Source organism: Leopardus geoffroyi, chromosome D2, assembly GCF_018350155.1.
Source record: "Leopardus geoffroyi isolate Oge1 chromosome D2, O.geoffroyi_Oge1_pat1.0, whole genome shotgun sequence".
Taxonomy (NCBI): domain Eukaryota; kingdom Metazoa; phylum Chordata; class Mammalia; order Carnivora; family Felidae; genus Leopardus; species Leopardus geoffroyi.
Window position 1 is genome coordinate 73227516 of NC_059334.1, and position 18594 is coordinate 73246109.

Here is an 18594-nt window from a genome sequence, read left to right on the forward strand (position 1 = left end):
ATGGTGTGGAGTGCATGTTCACACATGTGGAAGGTCTTGGCCACTGGCAGCAGACTGTGGGTCATGCAAGTCCAAGGCCAGTGGAAGACCAGCTATCTCAGCAGATACTGGTGGGGATACATGCTGATGGTCAAAGCATCTATGGTGGTGATGGCCACCACCAGAGATGTCAGCACATACAGAGGTGGTGGGGGACAGGGAGCACCTTCCACATGGACAAGACACACCCGTCACTCCACCCCACAAAAGTGCGGACATGGCATGAGGGACTGAAATGACTAGAAACCCTAACAGAAAATTCAAGTAGCTGCCTTTTCTTAACTTGCCTAAAATTCTACCACAGTTGGAATGGAAGCTTGAGAAAAAGTATGTTGAACTAGAAAAGAATAGTTAACCCATTTTACACGTTTAGGGATGTGGTTTAGGAAGTCATATAGCCAATATTCTAAGTTTATTTCACCTACGATGAACTTAAAAGTTACCTTAAGCTCTAGATTTCAGCTCCCTGTTGGGAGAGAATTTGGTTGGATGCGTTTCATCTGCTTTTACTTCCTTCTCTGTCCTCCCCAGTGGAGCTGATCTGCACAGATGACGGCTTCCTCTGAGTGGTTTCATTCAGCCTGTGAACTCACTGGATGTGGTTTATGTGTTCCCAAAAATATTCATGATACAAAGAAATAGCCACCCAAAGGGGACTAACGTTTATTAAGTACTTGTTATGATGCCATTGTTCCAGAAATGTGATGAATAGTACCTTCCTCCATTCAATCCCACCAATTACCTGTGATGTGGCTGCTATTATCCTCAGCTTACAGAAGAGGAAGTGGAGCTTTGCTAGTCTACCCAAGGATGTGTGGCTTGTACTCTACTGCCTTGCCAAATAAACTTAGAAGTATACTGAATATAGGATCCATAAAAGACCTGAGTTAGAAGGCAGGAAGTGCCAACTTAGAACAAGTTTAAGGCTTGCCAACCATTTTCCCTCTGCCTCAGGTTCCTTCTCTGAAAACACAGCCATAAAAATGCTTTGGCAAAGGGGACCGCTTATGGAGGAAGCGAGTGCGGGGTAAGAGGCCCTGGAGGGAGCAGGGCAAATGGCAATCAGTTTCAGACTACCATTCTCTCTGGAATAGAGAAGAGGGTCTGGGTGGCTTGTTCCTTGGCATTGGGAGCATCCTTGGCAGTCCCAGGTGGCACAGAAATCTGGAGCACTGTGGAGACCTTGGTGATGCATCCAATCTGGCTCACCTGACCCGTGTTCTTGATGCATAGTGAGGTAGCATAGCAAAGAGGCTAAACATATAGGCTCTGGAGCCTAGTAACCTGGACCCATATCTTGGATTGGTCCTGGGCAAATCATTTGACCCCTCTGTGCCTCAGTGTTTCCATCTGCAAGGCAGAAATAATAACCCTATCTACTTCAAGGCATTTTGCAGATGAGTGAGTGAGTAATATGCATAAGGTATTTAGGACAGTGCCTGGCACATGGTTAGCGCTGTGAAGGCATTGGCTGTTATTATTAAGTGGTCTTGGGATCAGCTGACAGGATTCACCAGCTCAGCAGCTGGGGAAGTTTCCCCAAGGAGCTGGTTCAGAATCTAACTCACAAACTAGTTTACTTGTTATTCTATAATATCTAGCAGTGTAAGAAGGCTTCTTGCATCAAGTGGGACCTCTAATGCATCCTTGTTTTACATCTTTGGAAATTGGGACTGGCAACAATCATTTGCTCTGACATAGCCTGTGAGATAATTACTCAACAGGCTTCAGAGAACTGAAGCATTTTCTGGGCAGTCAATCTGACTTCCAGCCTGATAGACTCAAGCGTGGTAATGGTACTCTTTACTTGAACAAGGGAGGGGGCAGTCAAGCCAGTGGAAATCCTACTACGGACAGGCCCTGATCACCCACTCATTCTGCTGACACTCATTTTCACTGGCTTCTTTGTATAAACAAGAAAATGAAACCCCTGACACGTTAAGTTACTCCAAAGGCCAATGGCTAATGAGTGGAACAGGATTCGCACCCAGGTCTGCCTGATGGCAAAGCCTTGGGCCTTCTCCCCGCCCCCCCCACCCCCCCACACTTCACCTGCTTCATCCTTTGTTTTTTAAATCTTTTTTTCAAAGCACTTTCTTTGTCCTATCTTTCAGGGACACTGCCCTCAGCTACTCAGTACTTCACCGCCTTCTCCTCCCTCAGCCGTTTCCACCTACTTTGCTCAGGACAAGCCCTCCTTCTGTTTGGTGGTACTTAAGTCCCTCCTGAGCCAGGGTCTTCTCATCTCCATCCCCAGAATGTTGCTTCAGCAAAAGCTAACAAAGTCACCCACAACAGTGAATGTAAGGAGGTGAAACACTAGACACCCTTGGGACATTGGATAGACCTCACTCCCCCACCCTCCACCGTCCCCCGGGACTGCCTCTCCAGAGGCTGGGATTCAGTCTGGTAGATGACGGTTGAGAAATAAATTTGAAATGAGGCATAATCACGAAACACTGCGTTCTAGGACACTGAACAGCCTGACTAAATGGAGGAAACACGGAAAATCGTAAACCCACAGGATGAGATGCACAGTAATATCTAGTATAACCACAGCTTCCAACACAGAACCTAGAAACCCATGAAGTGCCATTTTCAAGTGAAAGAGCCAGACGTGTCCCATGGGACTCTGACTGCCCAACCCACATCGGTAAAGAGGTGGGGAGGCATTGACTCTAGAGATATCCTTTGGTGCCGGACTGCCTTTCATCATCTCCTCAAATGACTTTGCCGTCACTGTGCTGGACGTGATTTTCACACCCGTGAGCTAGCCTTGCTGTGCTCCTCAGCGCACCAGCAGCTAGTTCTGTGATTGTGAATCAGTTACTTATGGTGAGCAAGTAGTTGTGTGATTAGGGATCAGTTACCTCTCCTCCCATGTTCTCCTCTGCAAGATGCGAGTACTGGGGACAGCAGGGGTCGGTGTTAGTTCCTACACACTGTTATTCTCTAATTGCGCTAAAGTGGGTTTAACCCCAACATCTTCATCTGTTCTGGTTGCTGTAACAAAATACGATAAACTGGGTATCTTAGAAACGACAGAAATTTATTTCTCATAGTTCTGGAGGCTGGTAATTCCGAGATCCTGGCACCAGTGGATTCGGTATTTGGTGAGGGTGGGCTTCCCAGATAGTCATCTTTTTAGTGTGACTTCATGTGGTGGGAGGGACTAGCTCACTATCTGCTCTAACTTGCTCATCTTTTATAAGGACACTAATCCCAATCACAAGGGCTTCACCCTCATGACCCAATCACCTCCCAAAGGCCCCACCTCCTAACACCATCATCTTTTGGGTTAGGATATCAGTATATAAATTTTGAGGGGACACGAACATTCAGACCATAGCACTCAACAAGGAGAAATTGTGACTCTCGCCTTGAATAAAAGCAGTCAGTCCAAAGTATTCATTAGCCAGGACTGCTTAGGAGAAATACCACATTCCATTTCTGTCTCCTTTGTCTGATTCCCCCACCTTGGGGCATCCTAAGAAGGGAAGTTGACATTTATTGAATACCTACTATGCTCCTGGCCCTTTTCACACCAATATCACAGTCTCTGGAAAAGCCTTTATTATTGTACTCATGCTGGGGGTGGGGGGGGGAGGCTGATGTCAGGAAAGCTCCTTGGGTTGCTTTCACCTGGGGTTTTCACATACGTGTCCTACCTGCTTAAGCTCTTTCCTCCTTAATTCTGCACCGACCCCTCCTGACTTCCCTGCCCTGCTGCTGAAATGCTGTTGGTCTTTTGAGGTTCCCTCAAAAGCCTCCGCAATGCATCTTCCAACCATATCTCCATGACGAAGTCTTTGGTTTTTGGGTCTGTGTGTCTATATGATTGGATTTGACCTTGTTCTACAACAGTCAGCTGTGTCCACATCAGTCTTCCCCAGAGCTCCTTGAGAGGCTTATAGAACTCAGCCGAAGCCACCTTTCTCCACAGAGAGCGGGGAGTCATAGTTAAGGACAAGCCAGAGTCCAGCTGGTTGACTCAAACTCCTATTCTGCCATTTCCTAGCCATGTGACAGTAGGCAGGTCACTTAACCTTCTATAACTCTTTGTAAAATGAGGATAGAAAATCAGGAGGTACTGGTCTTTCCAATGGTTTTTGTGATGATGTCATGAGATAATGCCAGTAGTATATAAGCCTTAATAACGATTCTCATCATCCATCAGCGAGCGGCTTTCGTCCAGGTGCTCAGTTAGCTGGGATTCAGCACCCATCACAGTGCCTTGCACATAGTGGGACTCCAATATTGTTTTGTATGAATGAAGGAGTGACCTAAGGTACCCAAAATAAGAACTCTGGGAGACTGAGATCAAGGTATATGCAGGGAAATACACATCTTCCCCCTTTCTTTAGTTCCAATCTGTTTCTAACTTGGCTTGAGGAATTCCTACAGCCCAGTTTTGTTGACGAATATGTCACACAAATGACTACTTTGTTGCATGCCATATTGGACTCAAAGGTGTTCTGAATATCTGTCAATCCCTTCACCCATTCTTGCAAGGCATGTTCATTGAATGTCTACCATGTGCCAAGTCCTTTCCTAGGAACTGAGGGTATAGTAGTGAGCAGAAGAGACAAAAATCTCTTCATTCGTAGAGCTTATATTCTAGTGGAAGGAGACAGACAATAAATATAAGTAAGTAATTAATATAGTGTAATAATAGTGACAGGGGCTATAGAGAAAAACAAATGGGGGAGTGGAGAGGGCTGGTGGCAAGAAGGGACTCACTGAGAAGGTAGCATTTACGCAGAAATCAAAAAAAAGTAAGGAAGCAAGGCCTGCCTAAATCTGGAAGAAGAACGTCCAGGAAGAGAAGCAGCCAGCCTAAAGGCCCTAAGGTAAAAGTGTGCCTGGCTTAATGGAGGAGGCCAGTGCATGTGGAACCCAGTGAATAGTCAAGAGAGTAAGACAGGCCACATCAGGCAAAGCTGAATGAGCCCAGTGACACTTTGACTTGACTCTGAGTGACACGGAACCCTTGGAAGGTCTTGAACAGAGCAGCGATTCCATATGACTTGCTTTCCACTCTATCAGTGATATTTATCAACTCTAGTAAAACAGTTGGACTCAAAAACTGCCTTTAAAAATATTCTGTAGAGGTGCTTCTGGGCGGCTCAGTCTGTTAGGCGTCCGGGTCTTGATTTCAGCTCAGGTCATGATCTCACAGTTCATGGGATCAAGCCCTGCATTGGGATTCTCTCTTTCCCTCTCTCTGTGTCCCTCCCCAACTTGCACACATGTACACGCGTGTGCGCTCTCTCTCAAAGTGAATAAATAAACATTGAAAAAGATCATGTAGAATAAAAAGACTAAACACGTACAAAAAATAATCATGCAGAAATTGTGTTACTCTCACCGTACTCAAGGGATTTTCTATTTAAGGTGCATCGAACTGAACATGACCCAAGGAAGTATTGAAAGCAAAGAACTAATTACTTGTCACAACTAAGGAGACGGAGAAATAGTTCCCAAAGCACTGTCTCCCATGGGTGCTTTTATTCTGAATATTAGGGGAGTGGGAGCAGGGAGCTGGCATACGGCCTTTTTGTTCAATCGCAAATGTCTAGCATGTCAACATACATATACATATGTATGCATACATATATATTCAAAGATGGAGAACAGTTCGCCCATAGGAAGAGATCTTAGTATAGTAATGACCTAAAGTAACTTCAGGAAAACTCAGGGGGGATTCTGCACAGGTCCTCAGCTCCAATCCAACTCAAATAGGCTCACATAAAGGCTACCAAGTGAGACACACCTAGCAAGGGGCCACCAGATCAAGCACCTATTTGGCATCTCCTTGGCTGGAAGTGTTGTTTCTGTAAAAGAAAACAAATTCCTTCCCTGCTTCTATCTCTACCCTTCTTCCGCTCTGATGGCAGCTTTCAGCCCTCTTTTTGAGTCACTTCCCATGACATCCTAGCTCACACTATCAGTGCCAATGTTCTTTTACAACCCTGAACTGTTTTAATTTAAAAAGTACTTGTTTCACATATACAGATTCAAAGCACTCAAAATTTGCACCAAATAGTCTATAGCCATTGCATATGAGTGGCTACAGTTTTCATTATCTTCATAACCATTTTTAAATCTTATGTTATATAATTATCTCAAAGGTTTTATACTTTATCGATATATATATATATATATATATATATATATATATCCTCATAAGGGTACAGCTCAATGAAAGTTCTCCAAGAGTGTATCCTCCTTAACCAGAACCAGATGGAGAACTACATTCCAGAATCCTCCAAGCTTGCCTTGTGACTTCTCCCTCCTGCTATTCTATAGCCTCACACCCAGGGGTAATTTCTTTTTTGACCTCCAGCACATGGACGAGTTTGGTCTCCTTTCAAACCTCATCTAAGTGGATGATGAGGTTTGTTCTCTCTTGTGTCTGGCTTCTTCTGCTCAGACTTGTTGGTGAGATTCATCTGTGAGTGGGAGTGATTGTAGATGCTTTGTTCTTCCTGCTGTGTCATTGTGTGTATGGACAATGATGTATTGCTCTATTCTATTGCTCGTGGCTCATCCGACTCTTCCAAATAGTGCTGCTATGAACATTCTCATAGATGTTTTCTGGGGAACATATGTCCACCTTTTGAAGTGACATCCTAAGTTACACTGTCTTTTTCAGTTGTGAAGTAAGTTTTAAGGGAATTGCTCCGGCTTGCTGTGTTAAGTACAGACTCAAAGACGGCAAGGATGGACACAAAGAAACCAGGAAGAAGACTTCGGGGATGGCCTGGGAGGTATGGGTGTTGCTTGGACCAGGGTGGAACAGTCTGGGGGGTGAAAGGTGGAGGTCTGCATATATTTTGAAGGTCCCTCCTTAGAGAGCTGTGATCTTGCTGGTGAATGGTAGCCCAGCATTGTCTTGTCACCTCAGCAGAGGTATCATGTCAGGAGGGCACAGAAAAGCATTCCATGGTATTGCCTCGTTGAACTTCTGGGCTTTAATGCCTTGTGCAAGCCCTGCTCCTTTGCATGGTGGCTTCAGTAACTACTACTACGACCATTGGAGCCAAACAGGAAATTTCAGAAAGCTCCAGATGGCCAGTGGTGGAAGATACAGCAACATTAGAGAAAAGCTTTTTGAATGGTTGTCTTCTGAGAGAGCCTGCTGCCTTTGGTGATGTGACTAACCATTAAAAGTTGCACAGACTTGAGTATAAGATTCTTTGCTCAGGTCTCAAAGGAACCGACTTACAACTTTGTCCGTGGGTAGCTTGTTTTCCAAAAGTTTTTCAAGCAACCAGAAATTCACCGTTGGCTAAAATGCCTGACCCTTTACAAGGCTCCAGTGGTTTTTCTCCAGCATGCTTCCTCCTTCACACAGAATAACATTTACTTTGCCTGCTCTATGGTTGAGCCTCCAACGCTATTCAGGCTCCTCACAGGAATTCATGTCTGTAGGCATCCAGTAGGAAAAATGGGGGGGAAATCTCTCTTGAGCTCCCCCCACCTCCACCCTGCTTCCAGGCTCTTTGGCTCATTTCTCTCCACTTCTGCGTTTCATGAGAAAGACTTCCTCTTTTTGCAGACCATCATTTTGACATAAATTTCTGGATTCTCCTGAATTGATTGCGAGCTTAGGAAGTGCTTGGTTTTGTTCAGCTTTCTCTCTTTTTTATATATCAACAGAATTCTTTTTAACCCATACAGAGCTTCTCTATCATATAATGTAAGACCTCTTTTACTTCCGAGGAGACAGGGTTTATATATGCTTGCTTAACTCGATCAATAAACAAATGGATTATCAAGTATCCTTCAAATAAATAGCCTATACCACTTGACTACCAACGTGAGTGACATCTTTGAACTAAATCTGATAAAGACTGGAATAACTGTTTCCTATGTGGGGTTTTTGTTGTTGTTGTTGTTGTTGTTGTTGTTGTTTCTTGAGATAAGATGAAACTTGAATCTTCAGACAACCCTGTCATTGATTTTTTAGTCTTTTATCTCCACAAAAGAGGCCCCCTTGTTCCAGCTTTAGCAAAATAGCAAACAGCTTTCGCTTCTATTTTAGAGTCCTACATGCTCTCCCTTTCTCACCTCCCTTGGATTAGGGGGTCACGCAGTCCGTGAAGACTTGGGATGGGTAAGGAGAGGACTCTGCCCTGATCCACTAAGTCCCTTGTAACCTGTTAGAACACAGGATGTGTGTGTGTGTGGGGGGGGGGAAATGATGGGCAGCAGGTTGGTGGGAAAGTGCACGTTTTCTGACGAGAGCAGGCTTACTGGAAAAGGCTGATGAAGAGCAGTGAAGTATGGCATTTGGTGGGATTTAAACACATAAAGAAGATGCTCTAAAAGATGGGGGAAATATTCAATCATCAAAGACCAGTGACATGAGTGTCCAATTAATGAGCTCACAGCATACCCAATGCAACTGTTGTAAGAAAAGCTCAAGGGGGTCACCCTACAAATGGAGTTATTATCCAGGACTCCTTCTAATAAGCTACCCCTTCTCTTGGACCTTCCTGGGATTCTGCTTCCTCCCTGACCCCCTTGAGAACAGCCAATTATCCCACCTGACACTCGACTGCTTCTGAACCAGCCGGCAAGGAACCCTGTCTTCACCGTTGCCCTCGTCCCGTGTCATCCGTTGTTCAAATGATTGCTGGGCACCCACTAAGGAGTCAGGATCGTACCAAGAGCTGTAGCGAGGGAAAAACCAAGGCTTTAAACTTTTTATGATGTCATGTCTGCAGTGCAGTGTGATAAAGTGCTGTGAGAAAATACTCAGGACAAGTATCTGCATGCTCTGTTCACTACACACAGCTCTGCATAGTCTATGTGCCTTATGTCATCTGATGCCCTCAACAGCCCGGATGTGGAAGGCATTGTTACACCCATATTATGGGCGTGAAAACCGACGTGTCAAATCTTAAGAAATTGTTCAAGGTTGCAGGAGTCCTTGTCTGGCAGGAGTCGAGGGCCAGAGCTTTCATTAGTGCAGAACCAGGGGGAGTAGGTTTTGGAGGGCACCCCGGCAACCCTCCAGCCAACGTTCCCAGATATGTGAGGGGACAGCCAGGTTGGAAGGAGAAACAGGGTTAAGTTTATCTGGGGAGGAGAAAGGCCCTTTCAGACCAAAGGAGAAGCATGACCCACAGGCCCTACACTGGTCTGGGGTTTGGCCGGTCCGATGCCAGTGCCCTCCACCCTGGGGGGATCGTGACTGGGGTGGAGAGAAGACACGACTGCAGATGAGGCCAGAATCAGGTGCTTGTGGATACCAGTGTTTGCTGTTGTCCAAGCGTCCCCTCTGCTCAGAAGTGTCCTGTTTTGGACGATAAATCTCATAGTCACCCCGGGGCCAGAAAGAAAGATCAATCCTTTCATCCTGCAAGTGCTAAGGGCCTGCAGGGTTCATAAGGAAGGCTCTGACTGTAGGTGAAAGTGTGGCAAAGAGTATCCTGATAGAGTGGGGGAGGGGGTGGAGAAGGAAAGAAGGGAGGACCCATCAGGAGCTAGGCACCAGGGGGTCAGCGATGTGAGCCTGAGCCCAGGAAATGGTGTGACAAAAGCAGGAAGAGATAGACTCTCAACCAGAGGTGCCCGGATTGAGATTTCATGCTACTCTGGAGCTTTTCAGGGGGTGAGGAAGGGTGGGCCGCCCTTCACGTGCAATCTACCTTGCAAGGTAGAATCGGGAACGGCCTAAGGAGAGATGGACATTTTAAATGGAAAGAATGCAGGCAGGAAGGATGAAGGAGAGGGAGACAGCAACAGGCCAGGGCGGGGGCCCTGAGGGGACAAGACAGGAGACGTGGACTTGGCAGAGGGTGGTCTGCGAGTCCAGGGCTGGGAGACCCTCTCGTGTCTCGGGAGAGAGTGGTCGGTGGCGGGTGCAGGTGGAGACCTTGAGACAGCGGGTGGAAGCTTCCTTTGCGGCTTTGAAAGGACTGAGGCTGGAGACACCAGAGCCTGTGATCCGCAGGCAAAGTCCCTGAGGCATCAGGGCTCACGAGGCCCCTCTCCCCACCCCCCTCCCATGCCATTTAATTACCTCACCTCACACCCTCCTTCTCTCACATTGCTTCACAAACCACAGAGAACCAATCAGCAAATCCTGCCTCTGCCGCCCCCGATGCCCCCAATCCAGCCATCCTCAGGCCCTCCACTGTCACCAGCCTGGTCCCAGCCACTGTCACCTGCCGCCACCTAGCTGTTCCTGCCACACTCCTGGGTGTGGCCCCCTGGTCTCCACAACATACCCAGGACAGACCTTTGCATGTGTAAGTGGCATCATGTGAGTCTGGCTCAAAGCCATCTGATGCTCACCAGGCTATTTAAAATCTAAAGTTTGGGGCCCCCCTGGGTAGCTCAACTGGTTAAGCGTCCAACTTCGGCTCAGGTCATGATCTCATGGTTTATGGGTTGCAGACCCACATCAGGCTCTGTGCTGACAGCTCAGAGCCTGGAGCCTGATTCAGATTCTGTGTCTCCTTCTTTCTCTGCCCCTCCCCCACTCACACTCTGTCTCTCTCTCTCTCTCTCTCTCTCTCTCTCTCAAACATAAATAAACATTAAAAAAAAAAAAAAAACACGTCACCTCCTCTGACTTCCCTGATGGCCCACCTAAAGTGTATCCCCACATCTCCCTCTTTCTCTCCCCTTACCCTGCTTTGTTTTTCTTCATAGCAGTGATAACATCTCATTTTTCTGTTTTTCTGATGTAATCTAGAAAAAGTGAGACCCCCTCCTTTTCAGATACAGATCTGTGAGTTTTGACAAAAACAGGAAGTCTTATAGTCACAATCAAGATACAGAATAATTCCATCACCACCACCCCTCTGTTTTCTGTCCTCATAGGCTTGCCTTTTCCAGAATGTCGCATAAATAGAATCATGTAGCATGTGGCTTCTTTCCCTTTGCATAATGTATGTGAGATTCATTCATGGTGTTGGATCTCATAGTTCATTTCCTTTTTATTGCTGCCCACCATTCTATTGTGTGGCTAGATGACGGTTTGTTTATCCATTCCCAATTAAGACTATTTGGATGGTCTCTAGTTTGGGGTGAATGTGATTGATTACAGCTACTTTAATCACTCGTGATCAAGTGTCCGTATACATGTAAGTTCTCATTGTGGGGGTAAAAAACTAGGAGAGGGATTGCTGAGTCATGTGGTAAGTGTATGTTTAAACTTTGTAAGAATCTGGAAAACCCTTTTCCAGAGAGGTTGTACCATTCTACATTTTCACCAGCCACGCACAGGGTCGTGGTGGTTTGTGAGACTGAACATACACAATGGCCAGACACATATGACAGTAGGACTCTGACCTACCACCTCTGTAGCAGCCTGCCCGATGAGGTCTGGAGGTGCTCAGTGCATGCAGTTCTCTCTGACTTCTGCACCCCCCCAACTCAGGACCACCTAAGAAAGCCGAATATGCTCCCTTAACCAATCGCACAGGATGCCCCACTTCTAGTAAGCTGCCTCCAGCTTCTCCAGGCTAGCAGCCTCCAGTCAGGGCCCACGGGAAGCCCCCACCTTGACCACTATAAAGCTGTCCCACTCTGCCGGCCTCCCAGGCCCTGCCAAACAAGTGACATGGCTGACTTGTTGTTGTAACAAACTCTGAATAAATAGCCTCTCTTGGTGGTCTTTGTTTTCTTTTCCCAGCTTGTGTATTCACTGTGTCCTTCCATCACGACAGGGTCTCTGTGCCCCTGTGGATTCCCAGTACCTGGGGCGATGCTAATAGATGCTCCAAAAATGTTTGTTGACCAACGACAGCAAGCTGCAGCCCTCAGTGTGAGCCCGTGGCCCATTTCCTTCTAGTCAGTCAGAAATTATAGCCCGGGGAGGTGCTTGGCAGTCGGACCTGGGGATCTGACATGTTTCCTGGTCTCTGCTGGGGAAGGGGGCCCCGCCCTTCTTCCTCTTCAGGTCTCCCTGCCTTCTTAGCTTCCTGCTCCCCTGCCCCATCTAAGCCACCCCCTCCTCCCCCATATAGAGAGAAGGTCAGGGAATTTGGGCCAACTGGCGGGAGGGGCAGGGTGAAAGCTTGGCAGCTTGCAGTTCTTCTAAGGGTCTTGCTTGTTGTGGAAGAACATGGAACCTAGGAAAAGAAAGCCTGCAGGAGCAGACTCTTTCAGAGGCAGCCAGAATCTCGTCTACTTTTAGAAACTGCCTCATGAGTAGGGAGGCCTGTTAGACTAAATATCACACTGTCCCAAATGGTGCCAATTTTGGAAAGCTCCTCAGACGATATCTTCTCCCAGGGAAAAGGGATTTGTAAACCCTTGGTCTGAAGTGGCTCTGAGTGCATGTCAGCTCACGGACCTTCTGGAAGTCAAGTTTCAGAAATTGGACTCACAGAAGCGAAAGAGCAGGTGGCCTAGACCGGGATGAAGTGGGGGCTCAACCATGGTCTCGCCAGAGTCCAAGCCCCAGGAAACCCGATGGGGAGGCCCCGGGGCCCTAGAGGTGTCCACCCTAAATCAAAAAACAAAATAAATAAAAACAAACAACAGAATACAACTTTCAATGTCTGCATCTCCCGTTGTGAGGGGTTTTTATTTTGTCACTACGGCGTCAGATTTATTTTCTTAAAAAAAAAAAGTCCGATGGTTGCCTCATCAGCAGTGGTTTAGAACACCCCCATTTCACCCCAGATTAAGTATTTAATGATCTGCAAACAAAGATTTGAAGATGCCACTTAGCAGGGCTCTGATCCTTTTGCAATGGGATCCCTTTCACCCTCTCTGTGTTCAAAGCCCAGCTGCTGGGTGTGATTGGTAAGAATGAGTTAAGCAGGTGCCACAGGGAAGGAGGGAGAGCCCACCCCCCACCCTGGATTTGTGCCATGAGATAACAGCTCCAAGAGACCTGAGGCTCAGAGGAGCCCCTGCAATCTCTCTGTCTCTCTGTCTGAGGTTTTCCCCTGGGGAATGGGCTGTGGATTTGTGCTCTCCACTTCCCCAGCGGTAGGTGATGCAACAGGCTCTTCGCATTTCCCCCATCACAACCAGAGGGGCGACTCACAGGGTGTGGACCCCATTGGGCAGCACGGGACACACAAAGGCAGATTGAAATTGCAAAAGAATTGGGCAGAATTGCAACATTTGAAGCAACTACACCTGTTGCCTAAGACTTTTGGTTGTGTTTTGGCGGGAAGAGTTTTGTATACGGTTTGTTTCGTTTGTTCCACTTATTTCATTAAACTTCTGTCGTTTAGCAACGCTATGCACAGGATATACTCCAAGTTTTTTGTTTGTTTGTTTGTTTGTTTTTATCTGGAGGAGAAATAAAGACAGTTAAGTTATTGACGATGAATGCATGTACAAGTGAATTGATGGAGACTGAATTTCCGGAATGTGCAGGTGATGGGCCCAAGGCCTTCACGTTTTCTCTTCTCATCTGCCCAGCAAAGACTTCTTGCAAAGCATCTTAAGAGCCCAGGAAACAGGGGCTCGCTCGGGATCACTGAGTGTCCAGCATGGAGTCTGACCCCGGCTGCGAGGGCACCTAGGGACAGTGAGCTCCTGGACGTGGCTGGCCTCATCACACACACTGCTGACTGGGGGAATGAACCCTTGCCCACTCGGCTACTAAGCTACAGACAGAGCACTGCAGGACAGAGGGGAGAGGCGCTTGCAGAGGAAGGGAGCCCCTGCTATCTTTCTCTCTGTCTGAGGCTTTCCCCTGGAGCTTCCCCGGATATTCTGAGCCCTGACACCTTCCATCTCCTGCAACGGTAATGACCGGCCTCCTGGGCCTCCGCTGCTTCTGCGCCACGTTTCCCTGATCCAGCACTTTTTCCTCGGTGCGTTATTTTCCCCTAGAACTTCAAATTCCCCACGGACGACAGTCAGACAGCAAGCTCCACACACTCGGCAAGTTTTGAGTTTTAATAAAAAATCATGTTTATTCCTGTAAAGACTTTTTTTTTTCTTTCCCCATGAATTCTCCTAACAGATGCAGTTTTTACTCGACTCGGGCTTTTTCTTGAGCTTGGTTTCTTAAAGCTGACTCTGTCCTCAGGTTCTTTCTGTGCTCGTGAGCCTGGAGTCTGCTCTGTAGCTCCGGCTTTGCCAGTCCCTGAGCCGGGGGAAGACTTGCATTATCCCCCTTCTGGTTTTCAGCCTTAGTGTGTCCAGGGGGATTTAGAACATCTGCGGTAAATGGGAAGAGAAAAGAAGAAACGCTCCCTCTGCCTGCATGAGTGCTGCCTGGGGCCCTGGCATTCTCATTACGAGGCACGTTAACGTCAAGCATACTTTATACAATGAAACAAGGACACCTTGTGTCGCATGCAACAGCTGTGGGGGCACAGACCATCTGCAGTGTCTAGAGCCCCCAGTTCTGTCCCAGGGTTCCCTTGGCAAGGGGCCAGTCCCGCTGCTGCTACCACATGCAGGGGAGAGGAAGTTTACATGCGAGCGGCACCTGCAACCCAGCCCTCTCTTGCCCCAGACATGATACATAGCTGGATGTGGTGTCCCCCTTCACTCCCTCTTTGACAGTGAGGTAGTGAAAAAAAGTGGCAATTGAGAGGCAGCAGGCGGGGGTAAAGACCCCGGAATGCCCACCAGAGGCTGAGGATTCACCAGGTGCGGGGACCGTGGCACAGGCAGGGGCTGTGGATGCCGCTTCCAAAAAGGCTCATAATCCCATTGTCATAAGAGTGAGCTGGAGTTAGAAATCAGAAACCCCGGAATGGCAGGCACTGGGTCAGACTGGGTCTCGTGCCCAGGCAGCGTTGGAGTCAGACCCCAGCTGGAATTCCAGTTCTGTTCTCACTAGCCTGTGACCACCAGGGATGTTTCGTAACCTCTCTGATCCTGTGTGCCCCGTTGTTCAAAGAAGACAATGCCTACTGCTAACGTTTGTCCTAAGGAATATATGAAGTAAGATGTGTTGCTGGTCAGCGCAAAGGTCAATGGCAACCCTTGCTCGCTGCCTGCTCTTCCTTTTTATTCCTATCGTTCATTTCAACGCAGGATGGTCGTAAGTTACCGCGTGAGAGGAGAGGCGGCATCCCAGAGCCCCGAGTCCGGGCTGAGTTGGCTATGTATCCTCAGATGAATGAAGGCTCTCTCTCAGCTTCAACCTGCTCTTCTAAAATGGGCTGATGCTTGCATCACAGGACTGAAGCAAAGATAGTATGCTGTGAGTGGCCCCTAAATGTTAGCTCTCAAGGTGCTTCTTTATATTTATTTTATTTTATTTTATTTTATGTGTTTTATTTTTTCAGGGTGACACTTTAATTACCGGTACGAAGTATGGGTTCCAAGGCAGAATTATAAAGGCAAGTGGATGTGAACACTGAGGTTCCCCTGAGCATGCACAGTGGGCAAAGAAAGGGCCTTTTTCCCTTGAGTTGGGGAGGGTGAAGACTTTCCAAAGGGATCTAAACAACACTCCCAATCTCTGCCCCCAAGGTTTCAAAGGCCAATTTTGTGCGGTGGTTGGGCCAAGTACAGAAATCACAGGGCACAGGTGTACATTTGGGCTGACTGTGAGAAAAAAAATTTTTTAAATCATTTTTTAAAGACCATAATATACTCACATTCAAAAATCAAAAGGAAAACTTAAGTCCACACAAAAACCTGCGCACGAACATTTATAGCAACTTGGTTCATAATTGCCAAAACTTAGAAGCAATGAAGATATCCGTTAGTAGGTGAATGGATAAACTGTGGCGCATCCAGACAATGGGATAGTAGTAGGCACTAAAAAGAAATGAGCTATCAAACCATGAAAAGACATAAAGGAAACTTAAATGCATATAACTGGATGAAAGAAGCTAATCTGAAAAGGCTAAATGCAATACGATTGCAACTCTAAGACATTCTGGAAAAGGCAAAATTGTAAAGACAGTAAAAAGATCAGTGATTGCCAGCGAAGGGGGTGGGAATGAATAAGCAGGCCACAGAGGATTTGGGGGGCAGTGAAACTACTCCGTGCAATACTATAATGATGGATACATGTCATAACGTTTGTCCAAACTCCTAGAACACACAACACCTATAGAATGAACCTTGAGGTAAACTGTGAACTCTGAGTGACAATGATGTGTCATGTAGGTTCATTAGTTGTAACAAATGTCCCACTCTGGTGGGGGATGTTGATGATGGGGAGGCCAAGCATGTGTGAGGGCAGGGGGTATCATGCAGCTCTTTATAGCTTCCTTTCAATTTCACTGTGAACCTGAAGCAGCTCTAATGAAGTCTTTTTAAAAAAATTTATTGTTATTATTATTTTATTTTATTATTATTATTTTTTAATTTTAGAGAGAGTGAGCATGTATGAGTGGGGGAAGAAGGACAGAGGGAGAGAGAGAAAATCTTAAGTAGTCTCCATGCTCAGTATGGAGCCCAATGTGGGACTCCATCCCACGACCCTTGGATCATGACCTGACCCAAAATATTCGGACTTTCAACCGAGCCACCCAGGTGCCCCAAGTCTGATGGGAGGGATACACAGGCAAATTTTGCTCACAGCCATTCTTGTCTGTCACACCTCACTGGCCACATCCACATTCACTTGTATTAATTTATTGAGAATTCTTGCATTCTTTCTTCATACAAATCCAATCAAATACAAATATGCTATTTGTCTCCTTTTTTTGCATAAAAGGTAGCATACTTTATGCATTGTTTCATACAGTATATCCTGGAGATGTCTTAAAATATATTCTGGAGAGGAGATGTCCCAATGTGAGTACAGGTTCTTGATTTTATGTTAGCATGTGATAGATCCATTGGGTGAATGGACCATTGTTTATTTATTCCCTATGTAGCCGTTTCCAGTCTTTTATGACTACAGATAATGCTTCCTAGACCAACGTTGACTGTGTTTATGTGAGTTTGGTTGTGTGGTTTTGTGTGGGAGTAAAGGAAGGCTATGGACGCAGAGGTGGGATTGTTGATAAAGTTACATTTATAATTTTGATAGATGTTACCAGATTGCCCTGCACAGAGATCACACCATTTTGCACTGCCCATTTTGAGAATGCCCATTTTGCTGCAGGGTTTCTCAACTATTATCAAGGTTTTGTATTTTTTCTGATCTCTCAGGGAAGACATAGTATCTCTGGCATGATTTTAATTTCTCTTTCTTTTATGCATGAGGTTGAGCATCTTCTCATTGGTATACAGGTCATTTGTATTTCTTTTTCTGTGAACTGTCTGCTTATGTATTTTGCCCATTTTCCAGTTGAATGGTTGTTCCTTCTCTTCCAGAAGTTGCTGTTATGTTAAGAAGATATGCCCTCTGTAACCAGAGCAGGAGGGAAGGGAGCTGCCTGGCAGAGTCAGTGTTGGTAGGGACACAGTACCGCCAGGGGCTGGAGGGGCAGGTATGGCTAGTTGTAATAGCCTTGTTAATACCACTGCCCATGCGTCAAGGCCCAGCTCAGATCTGACCTCCGCCAAGATACTTTCCTAGGTCGCCCGGCTGGAATTCTCCCCATCTATCACCGGGGCTCAGTTCTGTGGGCGTCAGAGTCTGCCTTATGTTGTTTAAAGGTCGTAAGGTGCAGGAGAAAGAGTGTTGGTGTGGGATCCGGGTGCTATGAAATCTACACCCCAGCCGTGCTGCACTAGCTTACTCTAGTCATGTCCCTCCCCAGTCTAGGCTTCTTCAGTTTGCACCTCTGGACGAATGAGACTATTGTCTGGCAGAATCAGCTGGGAGCTTTTTAACACCACACTTGCCTGGTCCCCACCTCAGACTTGATAGGCTCAGAGGGAGGATCCGCCTGCAAAGTTTAACGTGTCCTTTGGTTGAGGCCAATTGGTGAAAATAATGACTGTCAGGGTCTCTGCATCAAGACGCTTGCTCAGGGCACCTCCGGTCTGAGATGGTAACTCCTGGGAACTTGCTTCTTCGCAGAAGTGGGCACATTCCTCATCAACACGTAGTAGGCACTCAGGAAACATTGATGGAATCCAAAACATGAAGTTCTCTTCTTAGGTCGCATTTTCTTACTTCTGCTGCTTATGAAAACACGTTGGTGGGAAAGAATGATTCTGTAACCTCTAAACTGTGTGGATTTGATCCATTTCTATCGCGAAGTTAATCTAACACAAGTTAATCACCCTGAAGCTATTAGCCATTTGGAACCTCTCTCCAGTGGGGTGAGAGGTCATGCATTTGCAACCTGTGGGTTTTATGAATAATTGTTTCCTCTTCCGTGCTGAGCTTGTGTTTTCTTGATGAAAAACCCATGATTTTTTTTTCCCCACCTAATCTAAGGTTACTCTTCACATTTGAGGACTTCTCAGGCCTGGCTTTAATAATTCTGGCTACTTTGACCTTTACATCTCTGAACCTAGTTGAAAAATCCAGAGTGTGTGCCCAGCAAACGGCCTCCAGGGGAGCCTGGCTTGTGGGCTCAATGACTGCATTTTCTAGTGCTTTCACGTTTCAAATGCTCCCAAGCAAACAGCCGGCACCGCTGGTCATTAGGAGAGCCTCGGACACAGAGCCAGTGCACCAGCCCAATTACTGGGGTGCGTCCAGCAGGCTTTCCACCGCAGGTCGGGGCCCATGGCACTTCAAGTATAATCACTGCT